The 20670-nt window shown below is 38.3% G+C and overlaps 1 protein-coding gene across 4 annotated transcripts in view; it reads right to left on the bottom strand.

The window, feature by feature from the left end:
* SNAP47 (synaptosome associated protein 47) overlaps nucleotides 1-20670 on the bottom strand; it is an 86072-nt gene that overhangs the window by 51343 nt on the left and 14059 nt on the right. The gene's annotated exons all lie outside the window — the stretch shown is intronic.

Below are 20670 nucleotides of genomic sequence, written 5' to 3'. Positions count from 1 at the left end.
GGTGTAATTTTGACCAAAATAAATCCTGATCATAATCTCTAGAGAGCTGTCTAATAGAACTTTCTTCAGTAATCTGTATTGCCTAATCCAGTAATGGGGACATGTGGCTACTGGGCATCTGAAATGCAGCTAATGCAATGATGAATTGAATTTTAAACTTTTATTTATTTATTTATTTTTGTGGTACGCGGGCCTCTCACTGTTGTGGCCTCTCCCGTTGCGGAGCACAGGGTCCGGACGCGCAGACTCAGCAGCCATGGCTTACGGGCCCAGCCGCTCCGCGGCATGTGGGATCTTCCCAGACCGGGGCATGAACCTGTGTCCCTGCATCGGCAGGTGGACTCTCAACCACTGAGCCACCAGGGAAGCCCTAAACTTAATTTTAATGTGGCTAGTGGCTACCATATTGGACAACTCTAAATTAACCACTAATAATATCCAGAGATATATCTAAAAAGACAATAAGAGAGGAAAACGGTGGAAGCAGGAAAGGAAAAGCAAAGGAACAAAGATCAAATGGAATAAATAGAAAACAAGTAACAAGATGGTGGAATTATCACAACCATATTAGTAATCATACTAAATGTAAGTGGACTAAATTCTCTAATTAAAAGGCAGATTGTCAGCCTTTAAAGGCAGATGGTCAGTCTATAACAAGACACAGTTATATCTTGTTGACAAGAAGCAATGTGAAATATAAAGATACAGATACACTGAAAGTAAAGGGATTGGAAAAGTAAAGTAAAAAGAATCATGCCAAAAGTAAACTTTAAGACAAGGAGTGTTACTGGGGAAAAAGAGGGACAATGCATAATAATAAGAGGATCAATCCAAAAGAGAGACTTAATGATAGTAAATATGCGTGCATCTAATAACAGAACTTCAAAATTCATTAAGCAAAAACTGGCAAAACTAAAAGAAGAAATAGACAATCATACCTGTAGTTGTAGATTTTAACAAACTGCTCTCCACAACTGATACAGCAAGAAGACAAAAGTAATTAATAAGAATATAGACATTTTGAACAACACTATTCAACCATCTCAAACCTGACTGATATTTACAGAAACATCATCCAAATGCTGAATGCACTCTGTTAAGTATATTCAGAATATAAACAATAACAACAAAAAGATTATATATAACAGAGTGGTCAACATGGCAGAGAAGAAACACCTGGAGCTCACCTCCTCCCACAGGTATACCAAACTTACAACTTACAGAGGAACTAACGATGAGAAGGACCTGAAGACTAGAAAGGAAAAATTTTCCACAACTAAAGTTATCAAGAAGGAACTACAATGAGATGGGTAGAAGGGGCAGAGACACAGTATAGTTAAGACTCACATCCCCAGGTAGGTGACATACAAAAGGGAGGACAATCACAATTGCAGAGGTTCTCCCCAAGGAGTGATGGGTCCAAGCCTCACACTGGGCTCCCCAGCCCAGTATTACACAGAAGATAAGCCCCCATAACATCTGACTTTGAAGGCCAGTGGGACTTACATAAGACAGAGCTAGAGGGCTGTAGAAAACAGAAACTCTGCTCTTAAACAACACAAGCAGGCTTCCCTGGTGGCGCAGTGGTTGAGTGTCCGCCTGCCGATGCAGGGGACGCGGGTTCGTGCCCCAGTCCAGGAAGATCCCACATGCCGTGGAGCACCTGGGCCCGTGAGCCATGGCCGCTGAGCCTGCGTGTCCAGAGCCTGTGCTCCACAACGGGAGAGGCCACAACAGTGAGGGGTCCGCGTACCGCAAAAAAAAAAAAAAAAAAAAAAAAAAAAAACCACAAGCAAAATCTCACATGCTCTTAGACCCACCACAGAGGGAGTAATCTGAAAGAAGCCTAGGTCAGTCCCACTTGTTGAACTTGGAGAAGGCTGCCAGAGAGGGAGAAGGCCACCAGAACTCCCCCTGGGGACATAGATGCTGGTGGCAGCCATTTATGGGGGCCATTTAGGTTCTACCACGAGGACACTGGTGCTGGCAAGGGCCATTTTCGTGTCTAGACTATCTGCACCAGGACATGGTCCCACCCACCAGCAGGTTGGCCACAGTCCTGGGACCTCCCACACTGACAAGCCAGTTACATGAGGAAATGACCCTGACTACCAGCAGGCTGAGACCAGTCCTGGACCCACGGCCCTGTAGTCAGCCACACAAGGACCTGGCACCACCCACCAATGGACTGGAGCCAGCCCCAGGACCTCAGGCCCTATAGCCGACCATACTGGGACACAGCTCTGCCCACAAGCAGGCTGGCACCAGCCCCAGGAGTTTCAAGGCCCTTGCTCCACATACTAGCAAGCTGGTACCAGTACCGGGACTTGTCAGCACCTGCAGACAGCAGTCCAAGGCCCCCCAGGCCCCAAAGTCAACTGCACTGGGACCAGGCACCACCCATCAGCAGGCTGAGATATGCCTCAGGAAACCCCAGGGCCACTCAGTTGGCCGCTCTGGGACCTAGCCTTGCCCACCAGTGGCCAACAGCCTCTGCACGAGGCAAGGCCTGGTAGCCAACTGGGACAGGGACAGCCCTGCCTACCAACATGCCCACAGGGGCATCCCTAGATCATATAACTCTGGTGCTGCTGGGCACCATAGGATGTCTCCTACACAAGCCTACTTCTCCAAGATCAAAAACATAACCAACCTACCTAATTCATAGAAATAAACACAGAAAATTAGGTAAACAAAAGGAGGTGACAAAGGAGCATGTTCCAAATGAAGGAAAAGATAAAATCCCAGGAGAACTAAGTGAAGTGGAGATAAGCAACGTACCCAGTAGAGTTCAAGGTAATGATCATAAAGAAGCTCAACAAACTCAGGGAAAGAATGAATGGCCACAGTGAGAAGTTTAAGAAGAGATAGAAAATATAAAGAAGAACCAAATAGTAACTGAAACTAAAAAATACACTAGAAGGAATCAATAGATTAGATGATACAGAGGAACAGACAGGTGATCTGGAAGACAGAGTAGTTGAAATCACCCAAGTTGAACAGAAAAAAGAAAGAGAAATTTTTCAAAATGAGGACAGTTTAAGATAACTCTAGTCTCATATCACAGTACTATGAGACAAGAAATCAACTATAAGAAAAAAAACTGCAAAAAACACAAACACATGGAGGCTAAACAATATGCTAGTAAAACCCAATGGGGTCATAGAAGAAATCAAAGAGGAAATAAAGAAATACTTGGAGACAAAAGAAAATGGAAACATACAATCCAAAATCTGTAAGACACAGCAAAAGCAGTGCTAAGAAGGAAATTTATAGTGATATATGCCTACCTCAGGAAACAAGAAAAATCTCAAATAAACAACCTAACCTTACACCTGAAGGAAGCAGGAAATGAAAAACAAACAAAACCCAAAGTTAGAAGGAAAGAAGTCATAAAGATCAGAGTGGAAATTAATGAAATAGAGACTAAAAAAACAATAGAAAAGATCAATGAAACTTAGAGCTGGTTCTTTGAAAAGATAAATCTTTAGCCAGACTCATCAAGGAAAAAAAGAGAGAGGACCCAAATACACAAAATCAGAAATGAAAAGGAAGTTACAAATGAAACCTCAGAAATACAGAGGACTGTAATAGATTACTACAAACAATTACATGCCAATAAGACGGACAATCTAGAAGAAATGGATAAATTCCTAGAAATGTACAATCTTCCAAGATTGAGTCAGGAAGAAATACGAACAGACTAATTATAATTATTAATTTAAAAACTCCCAACAAACAAAATTCCAGGACCAGTGGGCTTCACAGGTGAATTCCACAGAACATTTAAAAAGGAACTAATGCCTATCCTTCTCAAAGTATTCCAAAAAATTAAACAGGAAAGAATGCTTCCCAACTCATTCTACAAGGCCAGCATCACCTTGATACCAAACCAGACAGACACTACAAAAAAAGAAAATTACAGGCAAACATCACTGATGAACATAGAAGCAAAAATCCTCCACAAAATATCTGCAAAGCAAATTCAACAATACATTAAAAGGACCACACACCATGATCAGGTGGGATCTATCCCAGGGATGCAAGAATGGCTCAATATCTGCATAGCAATCAATGTGATACACCACATTAACAAACTGAAGAATAAGAATTATATGATCTCAAAAGATGCAGAAAAAGCTTCTGATAAAATTCAACATCGATTTATGATAAAAATGTTCAACATTGGGTCTAGAGGGAACATACCTCAACATAATAAACACCACATATGACAAACCTACAGCCAACATCATACTCAACAGTGAAAAGCTGAAAGCATTTTCTTAAAATCAGGAATAAGACAAAAATGCCCACTCTTACCACTTTTATGCAACATAGTATTGGAAGTCCAACTCATAGCAATTAGACAAGAAAGAGAAATAAGAGGAATCCAGATTGGAAAGGAAAAATTAAAACTGCCACTGTTTGTAAATGTCACGATACTATATGTAGAAAATCCAAAAGATGCCACCAAAAAACTACTAGAACTCATCAACGAATTCAGTAAAATTTCAGTAAAATACAGTAAAATTCAGTAAAATACATTGCATTAATTGTTAATGGGATTATTTTTTAATTTCTCTGATAGTTTGTTATTAGTGTATAGAAATGTTGCATTTCTATACACTAATAACAAACTATCAGAGAAATTAAAAAATAATCCCATTAACAGTTACATCAAAAAGAATGAAATACCTAGGAATAAATCTAACTAAGGCAGTTAAAGACCTATATTTGGAAAACTATAAGACACTGATGAAAGAAATCAAAGGTGACAAAAACAAATGGAAAGATACCATGCTTATGGATTGGAAGAATTAATATTATTAAAATGACCATACTATCCAAGGCAATCTACAGATTCAAAGCAATTCTTATCAAAATACCAATGGCATTTTTCACAAAACTAGAAAAAAAATCCTAAAATTTGTATGGAAACACAAAAGATGCAGAAATAGCTAAAGTAATCCTGAGAAAGAAGAACAAAGTGGGAGGTATCATGCTCTGATTTCAAACTATACTACAAAGCTACAGTAATCAAAAAAGTAAGGTACTGGCACAAAAACAGACACAAAGATCAATGGAACAGAACAGATAGCCCAGAAATGAAGTCACACTTATATGGTCCATTAATCTACAATAAAGAAGGCAAGAATATACAACCCGGAAAAGACAGCCTCTTCAATAAATAGTGTTGGGAAAACTGGACAGCTACATGCAAAAGAATCAAACTGGACTACTTTCTCACACCATACACAAAAATAGACACAAAATGGATTAAAGAGTTAAATTTAAGATCTGAAAACATAAAACTCCTATAAGAAAACATAGGCAGTACGCCCTTTGACATCAGTCTTAGCAATATTTTTTGGATATGTCTCCGCAGGCAAGGGAAACATAAGAAAAATAAGACACTTGCAAACAATATACATGTACGGGGTTACTATCTAAAATATACAAAGACCTCATACAACTCAACATCAAAAAAAACTAAACAACCCAATTAAAAAAATGGGCAGAGGACCTGAACAGGCATTTTTTCCAAAGAAGACATACAGATGGCCAACGTACACATGAAAAGATGCTCAATATCACTAATTATCAGGGAAATGCAAATCAAAATTACAATGAGATATCACTTCACATCTGTCAGTTGGCTGTTATCAAAAAGACAACAAATAAGAAATGCTGGCAAAGAAATGGATAAAGGGGAACTCTGGAACACTGTTGGCGGGAATGTAAATTGGTACAGCTACAGAAAACTATGGAAAACATTATGGAAGTTCCTCAAAAAATTAAAACTAGAACTACCATGCGTTCCAGCAATTCCACTCCTGGGTATTTTTCTGAGGAAAACAAAACCACTAATTCAAAAATATATATGCACCTCTATTTTCAATGAAGCATTAATCACAATAGCCAAATTACAGAAGCAACCTAAGTGCCCATTGACAGACGAATGCATAAATATGTGGTATATATATAGAATGGAAACCATAAAAAAAGATTGAAATCTTGCCATTTGCAACAACATGGATGGACTTGAAGGGTACTATGCAATGTGAAATAAGTCAGAGAAAGACAAATACTGTATGATTTCACTTATATGTGGAATCTAAAACAAAACAAATGAACAAACATAACAAATCAGAAACAGAGTCAAAGATACAGAGAACAAGCAGGTGGTTGCCAGAAGGGAGAGGAGGATGAGTAAACAGGTGAGGAAGATTAAGAGGTACAAAGTTCCAGGCACAAAATAAATGAGTCAAAGGGATGAATTCAGCATGGGGAATATAGTCAATAATAATGTAATATCTTTGAATGGTGACAGACAGTAACTAGACTTATCATGGTGATTGTTTTGTAATGTACAGAAATTTCAAAACACTTATGTTGTGCACCTGGAACTAATATAGTGCTGTAGGTAAATTACACTTCAAAAAATGATACAGATGAACTTATTTACAAAACAGAAACAGCATCACAGACAAAAGAGAACAAATTTATGGTTACCTAAGGGGAAGGTGGAGCGGAAAGATTAGGAATTTGGGATTAAAAGATACACACTACCATATATAAAACAGATAACCAACAAGGACCTACTGTATAGCACAGGGAACTATATTCAGTATCTTGTAATAATCTGTAATGGAAAAGAATCTGAAAAAGAATATACATACACATATATATGTATAACTGAATCACTTTGCTATACACCTGAAACATTGTAAATCAATTATACTTCAATTAAAATAAATAAAAATCTTTAAAAAGAAAAAAAACAAAGAAACAAACTAATAAAAAAGGAGATCAGTTTTGTGGTTACTGGAGGTGGAGACTGGGGGAAGGGGAAATTGGATGAAGGTAGTCAAAAGGTACAAACTTCCAATAATAAGATTAAGTACTAGGGATGTAATGTATACAACATGATTAATTTAATTAACACTGATGTATGTTATACATGAAAGTTGATAAGAGAGTAAATCCTGTAAGTTCTTATCCCAAGGGAAAAAAAAAATTTCTGTTCTATTTTGTATCTATCAGAGACAATGGATGTTCACTAAACTTACTGTGGTAATCATTTCATAATGTATGTAAGTCAAATCATTATACTGGACATCAAACTTACACAGTATGGTAGGGCAGTTATATCTCAATAACACTGAAAGAAAAAAAAAGAGTATAACAAGTCTCAATAAATTTCAAGTATTGAAATTATATAGAGCACATCCTTTGTCCTCAAAGAAATGAAACTAGAAATCAATAACAAAAAGTTAACTAGAAAATCCTCAAATATTTGGAAACTAAACACAATTCTAAAATAAAGGAAATTAGAAAATATTTGAAGTGAACGAAACTAAAAACATGATACACAAAAAAACGGGGATGCAAATAGAGCAGTCATAAGAGGGAAATTCATATCTCTCAATGCATATATTTGAAAACGTCTTAGGAAGGTTTAAAATCAGCGATCTAAGTCTCTACCTCAAAAAGTTACAGATTATACCCAGAGTAAGTAGAAGAAAGGAAAAGTAGGAATCAATGAAATGGGGGCTTCCCTGGTGGCACAGTGGTTAAGAATCTGCCTGCCAAGGCAGGGGACACGGGTTTGAACCCTGGTCTGGGAAGATCCTACATGCCGCGGAGCAACTATGCCTGCGTGCGCCACAACTACTGAGCCTGCGCTCTGGAGCCCATGAGCCACAACTACTGAGCCCATGTGCCACAACTACTGAAGCCCATGCACCTAGAGCCCATGCTCCACAACAAGACAAGCCACCACAATGAGAAGCCCACACACCGCAATGAAGAGTAGCTCCCATTCGCTGCAACTAGAGAAAGCCCGTGTGCAGCAACAAAGACCCAATGCAGCCAAAAATAAATAAATAAATAAATTTATTTTTAAAAAACTCAATGAAATGGAAAACAGAAAAAATACAAAATATTAACAAAGCCAGAAGTTGCTTCTTTGAAGTAATTTTAAAAATTAAACACCTAGCAAGAAATAATAAAGAAAAAAATAAAGAAAATGCAAATTACCAATATCAGGAATAAAAAAAGGGGCATCACCACAGATCATTTAGCCTTTGAAAGGTTTATGGGGAATTTTATACTCAACTCTATACCTATAAATGGGACAACTTACATGAAATACACAAAACACCTGAAAAACCCAAAATTTCAAAACTGAGGCAAGAAATAGTTTAATAATAAGAATAGCCTCACAAGGAAATTGAATCTGCAATTTAAAATCTTGCCACAGAGAAAACTGTGGTCCAAGTGGCTTCACTGATGAATTCTGCCAAATATATAGAGAGGAAATCATCATAACTGTATACCAACTCTTTCAAAGAACAGAACAAGAGTGAATGTTTTGCCCATTTAGTTCACAAGACCAATATAACTCCTATACGTAAACCTGATGAGGACATTACAAGGAAATACGTACGTAACAATATCCTTCAGTAACACAGATAGAGTTCCGTGAAAATATTAAGTCAAATCTAATAATATATAAAAAAAGAACATAATATCATGATTAAGTGATATTAATCCCAGGAAACTGAAGTTGGTTTAACATTTGAAAATTAATCACCGCAACTTATTTCATTGGTAGAAAAACAAAAGGAAAACTGTATGATCATCACAAAAGATGCAAAAACAGATTCTGATGAAATTCAGTACTCATTCATGTTAAAACCCCAGCAAGCTAGAAGGAAATTTCTTCAATCTGATAAAGGACATCTATAAAAGCATACATGTATGTATCTATAAAAAAACGTACATGTAACTGTATGCCTCATGTTGAAAAAGTCAATGTCTTCTGTTTAAGATCAGAAACAAATTTTAAAAAATGGGCAGACTTCTAAAGTATCTGAATTTTGAAAGTATTCCCCAAATCTACACAGAGATCCAATGGCAAAGGGTAGAGCCTTGTCAGCACAAGGCACTTAAACATAACCTCTGACTAATCAATGGCTGACCACTAAGCTACGCTGATGCAGGGACAACCACCAAGAACCAAGCCTTAAAACCATGCTTAAAAATTAAAACATAAAAAAAAAACAAAAATAAAAAAGCTGCACATGACAGTGGAAACACACTCCACAGAGTTAGTTCAGGCAAATTACTAAAATGAGTAAACAAATAAAAACAACCACAAACACCACCATCCTGTGGCAAGGAGGGAGATCAGAATCCAGAGTTGCAACAATGTATTATTTAAAATGCCAAGTTTTCTACAAAGAAGTATTAGATATGCAAGGAAACAGAAAAATGTGACTCATACACAGGAGTAGGGAAAAAAGTCAACAGAATCCATTTCTGAGAGCACTCATATACCGGACTTAAGAGGTGAAGATGTCAAAGAAGTAATTATAAATGTTCAAGAGTTAAAGAAAACCATGTTAAGAAGAGTAAAGAAAAGTATAGTGACAATGATTCATCAGAGACTATCAAATCAGAGAAATTATATAAAAAAGAACCAAATGGAATTTCTTAAATTAAAACAATAGTAAGATACATCCTAGTTAAACCACTGAAAGCCAAAGAGAGAGAAAACTGTGAAAGCAGCAACAGAAAAATGATTTATCATGAATAAGGGAATCATAATAATATTAACGGTTGACCTCTATCATAAACAATGAGCACCAGAAGGTAATGGGATGACAAAAGCCAAGTTCTGAGAGAAATAAAACTGCCAGTAGAGAATTCTACACCAGCAAAACTATCAGGGAAAATACATTACCAAACACATAAATGCTGAGAAACTTCACTGCTAGCAAGCCTGTTTCCTGAAAAAAAGACTAAAGGATGTTCCTTGGGCTGAAAATAAAAGACACCCCCAGAAGGAAACTCAAATCCACACAAAGAAACAAAAAGCACTGGTAATGAGATCATGCAGGTAATTAGAGAATATAAGTATTTTGTTTACTTTTCCTAACTGATTTAAAAGATAATTGCATAAAATAATAATTTTAAATTATACTGAGGCTTATAACATATAAAGATATAATATATATGAAAAATAATGGCATAAAAGGGGGTTAGGAGTGTGACAACAGATTGTAACTCAGGTCCGCAGGTAGAAATGATGTGTACTGAAAGCAGTTTTTGGATTAGAATAAAATATTCTATATTTTTCTTTCTTCTCTTAATTTCTTTAAAATATACAAGACTGTACAAAGTAATAATTATAGTACTGTTTTATTGCGTTTAAAATATATATAGATGTACTATATATGACAATGGCACAAAGGTAGGGGAGGGAATGAAGCTATAATGGAGTACATTAAATTGGCATTAATCTGAAATAGATCATAATATGTACATTGTAATATCTAACATAACAATTAAGAAAATAATTTTTAAAATACTAATGAAATAATTTAAACAGTACACTAGAAAAAAATCTAATGCACACACAGAGGTGGTAAAGGAGAAACAGAAAGAAAAAAGCTACAGACATATAGAAAACACATAGCAAAGTCACAGAAGTAAATCCAACCATACCAATAATTAGAATAAATGTAAATGAATAACACTGTAATCAAAAGGCAGAAGTTGTCACTCTGGATTAAAAAAAAAGATCAGACTATATGTTGTTCATAAGTGACACATTTTAAATTCAAAGATATAGACTGCAAGTAAAAAGAGAAAAGATACACCACACAAACAGTGATCCTAAGGGAGGTATAGAGTTATACTATTGTTATTAGACAAAATAAAAATTTTTTTAAAATTAACACAGATGAAGAGAGTCATTTTATAATGATAAAAGGGTCAATTCATTATGAAGAAACAATAATTATGAATATATACACACCTAACAATAGAATCACAAAATACATTATGAAAACATTGACAGAATTGAAGGAGAAATAGACAATTCAACAATAATAGTTGGAGACTTCAATGCCCTGCTCTCAAAATGGACTGAAAAAACCATCAAAGATACAGAACACTTGAACATTATCAACCAATTCCATCTAACTGGTATCTAAATAACGCTTCATTCAACAACACTGGGATGTACACTCTTCTCAAGTATAAATGGAACATTCTCCCACATAGATGCTATGCTAGACCATGGGTCAGAAAACTTTTTATACAAAGGGCCAAACAATAAATATTTTAGGCTTTGAGGACCAACTGTCTCTGTTACAAATATTCAACTCTTCCATTAGACCAGGAAAACAACCACAAATGAATGGGCATGGCTGTGTCCCAATAAAAATTCATTTGTAAAAATAGGAGGTGGGATGAATTTAGTCCGCTGTCATTTGCCAGCTCCTTGCTAAGTCATAAAACAGGTGTCAATAAATTCAAAAAGATTTAGATAATGCAAAGTATCTTTGTTCCCTGACCATGATGGAATGAAATAGAAATCAACAGAACGCAATTTCAGAAGACCACAAATATTTGGAAATTAACCCACTTCCAAATAACCAATAGGTTAAAGAAAGAATCCTGAGGACAATTAGAAAATGGTCTGAGCTACATAAAAATAAAAATACTGCATACCAAAGTTTATGGGATGCAGCTAAAGCAGTAATTAGAGGGAAATTTATAACCATAAAACCTGTATTACAAAAGAAGATCTCAAATCAAAAACATAAGCTTTCACATTAAGAAACAAGAAAATAGAAGAGCAAATTAAAGAGGGGAGGAAATCAATGAAATGGAAAAGAGAAATATAAAAGAAAAATCATTTTAAACAAAAATTAATTATTAGAAAATATCAACAAAATTGACAAACTGTTCAGTTGGACCAACCAAGAAGAAAGAACACAAAAATTACTAAAATCAGGACTTCCCTGGTGGTCCTGTAGGTAAGACTCCACGCTCCCAATGCAGAGGCCCCAGGTTTGACCCCTGGTTGGGGGACTAGATCCCACATGCATGCCACAACTAAGAGTTCACATGTGGCAACAAGAAGCCCTCATGCCGCAACTAAAAGATCCCACACGCCACAATTAAGATCCTGTGTGCCACAACTAAGACCCAGCACAGCCAAATTAAATAAATAATCTTTTAAAAAATTATTAAAATTGGGAATGAAAGCAGAACATTAATACAGACCTTACATAAATGAAAAGGATTATAAAGGAAGCCACAAGGAACTTCACGCTACAACATTAGACAATTTAGATAACATTTTAAAATTCCTAGAACAACACAAACTACTAAACTGACTCAAGAAGAAAAAGAAAATTTGAATATACCTATTCAAGTAAAGAAATGAATTGGTAATTATACTCCACACACGTAAAAAACTCAGGCCCAGTTGGCATCAGTGGTAAATTCTATTAAGATTTAAAGAAGAAATAATACCAATCCTTCACAAATTTCTCCAGAAACTACAGATGAGGGACAGTATTACCCAAACCAAATTTAGATAAACACATCACAAGAAAGAGAACTACAGACCAATAAACCTCATGACTACAGACACAAAATCCCCAACAAAGTTACCAAACCAAACCCAAAAGGACTATGTACCATGACCAAGTGGGACTTATCAAAAGAACAAAAATATCTGAAATGTTTAGTATCTGAAAATCAATTAAGATACTACACTGTATTAACAGAATCAAGGACAAAAACCACATGACCATCTCAATAGATGGTGAAAATGCTTTTGATAAAACCCAATATTCATTCTTAATAAAAACACTAAATGAACCAGATATAGAAGTGAACTTCCTCAATCTGATATCAGAAACCTACAGGCAACATCAAACTTAACAGTGAAAGACTGAATGCTTTCTCCCCTAATACTGGGAACAAGTAAAGGATGTCTGCACTCACCACTTCCAGCCAACACTGTATTACAAATTCTAGATAGTACAATTAGGTAAGGAATAGAAATAAAAGGCATCAAGATTAGAAGCAAAAAAGTAAAACAATCTTTATTCACAGAAGACATGATTCTGCAGGTGGAAAATCCTACAGATCCACACAGAAGCCACTAGGACTAATAAACGAATTCAGAAAGTTGGCTGGATACAAGACAAGATCTATTGAAGGCCTTCCAATTCGAGGACTAGATAGAGCAGATACGCTTCTCCCTGTTCTCCCCACTAAATACAGCTTAAAACCCTGGATATTATATATGAAACACACATAAGATTATGGAGAGTGGAGAGAAAAAGTCAGGCTGGTAGGTCTCAGGACTTCAGAAACTCTGAGGAAGCGAGTTCTCTTTTTATTTACTATATTCTGAACTGAGTCCTGAAGAAGCCAGAAACCTGGATAAACAGACAATAAATAAATAAATAAAAGAAAGCCTACTCTCCCTACCCTATAGAAAAGGGGAAGCTGACAAGACAGAGAACTTTTAGTCAATAACAGCTCTACTCCAGCCAAACTCCCTAGAAAGAAGTGCAGCCCACTCCCACCCTCATTAGCAAACACCACATGAGGAGCCTAGACATGGACCCTCTCCTACCTGCACTGAGGGGTACTTCTTCCTAACTGGGGTAGTGTCAGAGAAGGCCATGTGAGGAGCCAGCAGTAATGAGGGAAACCTTACAGGTCAACATAGGCCAGGAGGGGGTAACAAGACAGCCCTCATTCTCCCAATCAGGGTGGTATTAGCAGAGGCCTATGGGGAAACCTGAAATTCCACTCCCAGTCAGTAGCAACAGGTGTCCTTTTCCATCCCAAGGCATAAACTAGGGCCAAGAGAAGAATCTGGACTCTCATCCCCACATGGCAGTAAGAAGAATCAGCTTCTTGCTCCCCGGGGCAATGTGTCAAAGAAAGATCTGCTAAAACAGAATATAATGTCCAGAGTCCCATAAGATAATACCCTATACAATAGAGAAAAGAGAATAGATAGATTAGTGGTGACCTGGGCTAGGGTGAGAACAGAGAGTGACAGCAAATGGGCTTGAGGCAACTTTTGGGGGTGATGGAAATGTCCTAAAATTGAACTATAGTGATGTTTGTCCAACTCTGTAAATTTATTAAAAATCATTGTTCATATAAAATGAGTGAATTTTGTGGTATGTAAATTAGAAAGCTGTTCTAAAATATCTACACAGACACAATGGAGTAAAAAAACATCTAAAATAGGGGAAAAAAAACATTAGCCACAAAGAAACAGTAAATTCTCTTTAGCAATAACATACGCAAAGAGGACAATGGAAAAACATCTTCAAAACGTTGAGCTAAATTTGGCTCAACTGTGAAGAGCCAAATTATCGTTCAGAGTGTCAGTAAAATAAAGGCATTTTCCAACATATAAAGACTGGGACAATACTACTTACTCACAAACCCCAGTGAAAACAGAATCAGACCAATTATTTCACCAAGTAGATTCCAGCAAACTGCGATCAAGTCTGCGTTACTAACACGTCCTCGTTTCACTTAAAGAGACATGTGTGAACCTGTGTGCTTAACTGAACAGAACAGACTGCATTTTGGATTTGACCTCCACCTTATGCTGATATAGCATGAACCAAATTTTACTCTTGTACTGGGCAAAGGCAGATGGCTGACCACATGACTGCTATGGCCACATTTCCAAGATAAAATCTGGACACTCCAACAATAGATTTCCTAGTATCCTATGCAAAGTGCTTAGAAACCCAATGAAACGTAAATTGTAATTATATCTTCCAATCACAATTCTTGACAAACAACTGAGGTGATGGTTCTAAGACACCAAATAAATTCTTTTATTTTAGCTGTGCCTCTTTTCTCGGTTGACATACATAATACCAAAAAGTAGGAAGTGTCTAATCCAGAATTTTAATATATGTAAATAAACTTTGTTTTCTAAAAATTCACTATGTAGTCCTTATTTTACCACAGAATGTGAGGAAGTGGTGAAGATCTGATTAAAGAATGGCATGGCTGTTGAATGAGCATTAGGGAACCAGAGCTCTTAACTCCCTCCCAAGAGGCAGCTGCAAATAAAGCCTCTGGATGCCAACCTCACTGACAAGACTTGCTCCAGTCACTCTGACGTTCTGCGCCACCCCTTGCTTCTGCTCTGTAATGTGGACTTTACCTGGTATTTGTCTGCCCATTCACCCAACACAGTTATATTTAAAGTGTAAAAAATGGTCACAGGAACTGTCCAGGAACCCATGATATTATATAATTTAAGGTTTACAATCCTAGACATTACTCCTTGCTAAATTATTGGATTAAAAATGTCACAACATGCTCAAAGATGGAAGTTTAAAGATCAATAAGATACTAATTGCAACGGATTGAAACTCAAATATTTTTAAATCCAGGGATTCAAAAGGATTTTAAAAATAATAACTGAACATCTTTTGAGGATAAAGAACAAAGTCATTACCTTGAAAACTGCTAAATACAGAAAAACAGCAAACCTCCATGAAATCTGCCCCAGAATGAAATGGTACATGAAGGGCAGCATCTATTCATGAAAGCCATACAGTTAGTGGCAGCAGGGAAGATGGTGGAATAGGAAGCTGCAGGAATCTGTCCCTCCAGCAAAATGAAGGAACTGGCAGAACTGTCTGAAGCAACTATTTTGGAACTCTAGGTCAAGTAGAACATCTGCAGCATCCAGCAGTGAGTTTGATGGAGAGACCAATAAATTTCAATCAACTTCTGCTTTCAAGCAGTAGCAGCTACCAACCCCCATCCCACAAATCCATAACTGGCAGCTGTGGGACAGCCGCAAGTATTCTTAGTATGGCCTGTTGAAGCCAGGGTGGGCAATAAAGACCTTTCCTCCAAAAACTGGGACTGTGAGTCTGATTGGGGCTTCTGATTGCTGAGAGGTTGGCATAGAGTTTTCTACCACCATGAGCTGAAGTGGCTTCCCAGCCAGGAGGGAATTGAGAGAAACAAGACCTATTTACTTTTTCCTTCTTCGGAAATTCAGTGACCACACTTAACAAGGAATACACACTTTGAAAAAATAATTTGGAAAAGTCACAAAAAGTCAGTTCCAACCCTCAGCAAGCAAAACCCAGCAACCCCTGAGGCATAGGAGAATTAGATTTCCAGAGTATTATCAGTCAGCTTGGGCTGCCACAGACTGGGTAGCTTAAGCAACAAATATTTCTTACAGTTCTGGAAGCTGAAAAGTCCAAAGTGTTCAGTCTCAACTAAGGCCTAGTAGCAGGCCAAGAACTGTTTCTCAAAAGGAAAGTAGTTATCTGCAGAGGATAGCAGGGCTTTGCTCCAAAATCCTAAGGGTGAGCACTGTGATTCCCTACAGAGGACTGCAAAAGGCTCCAAAGAGCACCCCTATCTGCCACTGACCCATCATATACCACTGGATCATATGGACCAAGTGACAGAGCAGCTCTGTGGCAATCTGGACCTGTTTCAGAGCCTTCTCTTGCTCTAGGCCCTACTCAAAACTAGCAGCTTTCGAGTCACTTGGTAAATGTGCCAGAGTAACAAACCCAAATGAGGAATATGTTGCTTCCAAAACACTAAGAAGCATTGTGCCTCCTTTCTGGTTGTAGGAAGAGCCAGATGCAACAACTTAACCTTCACCATAGAAGAGATACTCCAATGAGCCATACACCATTGGACTTCTAAAAATTTCACTGAAGTAGAAGGCCCTTGAATTTGTCAGATTTCCCATCCTCTGACATGCAAATGTCTTATGAGTCTAGAGTAGTTGCTACTTCTTACTCAGTCCAATCAGCATTAATAGCATGCTATCTTGTGGAAGAGAAAGGCATCAAGATCTTTGTGAACTATATTATGACATAGGGCTGAAAAGTTGGTATACCCCTGAAGTAGGACAGTGAAGGTGTATTGCTGGCCTTGTGAGCTGATAGAAACTGCTTCTGGTGGTCTTTACTAACAGGGATGGAAAAAAAGCATTTACCAGAGCAGGTGCTGCATACCAGGTACCAGAGGATGTGTTAATTTGCTCAAGCAGTAAAACTACATCTGGAATAGCAACTGCAATTATAGTCACCACCTGGTTAAGTTTAAGATAATCCACTGTCCTGAAAGATCCATCTTTTTTCTGCACAAATAGGTGAGCTGAATGGAGATGGGGTAGGACTCACTATCCATGCATCCTTCAAGTCCTTGAAGGTGGTACTAATCTCTATAATCCCTCCAGGAATGCAAAATTGCTTTTGGTATACTATTTTTCTAGGTAGAAGCAGTTCTAGTGACTTTTACTTGGTCTTTCCCACCAGAATCTCTCTCATTCCAGAGGTCAGGGAACCAGTGTGGGGATTCTGCCAGTTACTGAGTATGTCTATTCCAATTATATACTCCAGAACTAGGAAAAATTACCATAGGATGGGTTCAGGGGCCATCTCACTGTGAGATGAACCTGAGCTAAAACTCTACTGATCACGACCTCCATAAGCCCCTAGGTGAGCCACAGTGATGTTCTGGGTCTCCTAGAATCAGTGTCAGTTTGGAGCCAGTGTCCAGTAGTCCCTGAAAAATCTGATTTCCTTTTCCCCAATGCACAGTCACCCTGGTAAAATGCCGTATGTCTCTCTGGGAAAGGCTGGGAGAAAGATTAACAGTACAAAATTTGGTAGCATACTGAGGTCCTTCCACAAGGGGACCCACCTTCCCCGTCATTCAAGGTGTTCTGGGTGTGTAAACCGGGTCAAATCTAGAAATCAATTAAGGAGCCGTGACTTTTTTTTTTAAATTCAGGTTAGATGCTTGTTCACATGACCTAGAACTCTTCTGCTTAACAGATCAAGTAAGAATTGAGCAGACTGCCCAACTATTTCTCTTCTAGGGGCACATGAACAACTAGCTAATGCCATAGGTCTCTGGGAGTCAGACTATTCTGATTGCTGCTTTGACTCTGCTGTCCATTATGGTAACCAACCCCAATTGTCTTTGGTGATTAAGTGCTTACCACTTAGCCCTGCCACCCCAGGATCCAATTATCCCTGCTGCATTTAAGGATCCCAGCTCAGTGGCTTCCCAGCTCAGATCCCAGCCACTTCCCACTGTAATTTCTGGCCTACAGAGAAGAGCAACCATACAGCTCAAGGATGCTGGGGCTCCCCTTAAAAATTTATTTCTCACAGTCATGGTAAAAAGTGTGTCTTCTTGGACCCTGCCAGGATGGGTGAGGAGATCTCACATAATAAATCTATTCTACCATTCCAATCTTCCTCAGTCTTGGATCCTTCCTCTGGAGTATACCAAGGCAGTTCTGACATTTCAGACTCCATTTAGAGTAAGCCACCTTTTAGTCCACATCTCAGCCAACCAACCAAACTGTTAGAGCCTTTCTAACTCCTCGAGCCATGGTACCAAATCCAGGATCTCTGCTTAGTGGGTCCATTTCAGTAAAGTCAGCCCCATCCAACTTCATATTCCTCTCAACATCACCCCACACCCAAGATATCCATTCCCACAGGATTTCTGTCTGTATAAATTGGAAAAATCATGTAGTTCTTTCAGAGTGCAGTGCACCTCTTCATGGGCCACACTTTATGCCTCATCTTCTGGGCTGTGCTGAGACTTAACTCTAACAATATACCTGGAAGCAAAGGGGGGTGGTGGGGGTGGGTCTTGAAAGAAATCTGCACCGTCTTGCAAAGCAATTATCTCGGGGGAGGCCATTACAGCTTCCTCAGGCAAAGTGTGGTTAATCACCTCAGATAGGGGAGGAAGGGCTGCTTCTACTGGCAAAGAAGACTCATCAGAATTTAGGGGTTCTATTTTCTCAGTTTCATCAGGATCTTCCCATATGTCTACATTCCAATTTTCAGGATCCCATTTCTCCCCTATCAATACCCTCAGTTTAACAGCAGACACCATGCAAATTTGAGATTTCAATTTACATTGTAATTTAGTCACTTACAGGATGACACTCCGGATCTGAATTTCAGAAATCTCAGTGCTGCAGCTACGGGACCTAAGGTTTTCTTTCAAGGCAGATATAGAAATGTTCAGGTCATTATTGGGCACTCTGAACTCATCCTTTCCTTTCCACACTTTGTCCAGTAGAGTTAGAGCAGCCAGCCAATCTCATTACTCATTAGCTTGACAAAAATGTTATTAGGTATCAAATACATGGTCACTCAGAGCCTTTTTAAAATATTTGATTACGAGTATCCCATGATGATTATTTTACATATCACCATTGCCACATCATCAGTGCCTTCTATACCACTTGAAATAAGAGTTATTAGTCGCTTTAAATCTAATCAGATTAGAGATTCCAAAAACCTTAGAATTCATAAAACTCACCCTTCAGTACAGAAAGAGAAAGAGGGAGGGGGCCAGGGAGATAGAAAGGGAGACAGAGAGGGGAGGAGGGACATAGGGACAGAGAAACAGAGAGAGAGAGAGAGAGAGAGAGAGAGAAAGAGAAGAGACCACATTTTGTGAAGACTACTGAAAACACTGTAACTGCATAAATCTAGGACTGTCATGGGAAGAGAGACCAGATAGTCTCAGACCACAGAGCACTGCTCTCAAACACTGTGACCACAGCCCTTTTCAGCAGAACCAAAAATTTCACAGTCCACCCAGGCCTTCCCATACAAGACATAACATACTAAGACAAGGCTATCCATAACAACCCAAGAGATAAGAGAATAGGGCGTCCATGAACAATAATAGGCTGCTATTCAAAAGGAACATTGGAAAACAAAAAATAAGTCTTAGAAATTACAAACATGATAACAGAAATAGAAGCTAGGAAGATAAAATTCAAGAAATAAAAGCAGAACAAAAGGATGAGGAGAATGAAAAATGAGAACAATATTAGAAGATCAGTTCAGGAAGTCAGATAACAAAAAAAGGAGAAGTTCCAAAAGGAACACATTTTAAAAACTGAGGGGGAAAAATTATCAAAGAAATAATACAGGAAATTTCCCCAGCTCTGATGGACAAATTAGAGAGCTCACTGAGGGCCTACCACAATCGGCTTGAAAGGACCCACGCCAAAGAGCATCATGAACCCCAAGACCACTCCAGGAACACCAGTCAGCTGCTCTCTGGATAACTAACCACAGAGCTACACAGTATGGTGCCCTGCATGCACCCTTCCTGTTCAGGTTTTCATATTTTAACTCAATGTTTTTCCTATAGTATTATTTGGCATATTAAAAAAAAAAACCTTATAGGGCTTCCCTGGTGGCGCAGTGGTTGAGAGTCCACCTGCCAATGCAGGGGACACGGGTTCGTGCCCCAGTCCGGGAAGATCCCACATGCCGCGGAGCGGCTGGGCCCGTGAGCCATGGCTGCTGAGCCTGCGTGTCTGGAGCCTGTGCTCCGCAACGGGAGAGGCCACAAAAGTGAGAGGCCCGCGTACCACAAAAAAAAAAAAAAAAAAAAAAAAAAAGCCTTATAAATGGTATCCTGCTGTACACATCTCTCTGCAACTTGCTTTGTTTTTTTAATACTGCTTTGGGATTTATTCAAGCTGATATGTATAGATCTAACATATAACAGTTACCATGAAAGAATTAGTCTATTTTGTGACTAAAACATAGCTTATATACCCAATCCCCCTTGAGAAGCAACTGACTGCAATCGCTCGCTTCCATCCACAATCCTTTAATGAAAGTTCATGTCCACACATGCTGTGCACAAGTGCCAATGTTTCCCTAAGATACACATCTGAAAGAGCAAGGTCACAGTCATGGGGTCTGTGCACCTCTGGCTTCACTAGGTATTGACAACTGCTCTCCTAAGTGGCTGAACCATTTCATGTTATTGACA

Source organism: Globicephala melas, chromosome 3 (genome assembly GCF_963455315.2).
Source record: "Globicephala melas chromosome 3, mGloMel1.2, whole genome shotgun sequence".
NCBI lineage: Eukaryota > Metazoa > Chordata > Mammalia > Artiodactyla > Delphinidae > Globicephala > Globicephala melas.
The sequence above is the reverse complement of the archived record's forward strand: the minus strand, read 5'-3'. Positions and strand labels throughout refer to the sequence as shown.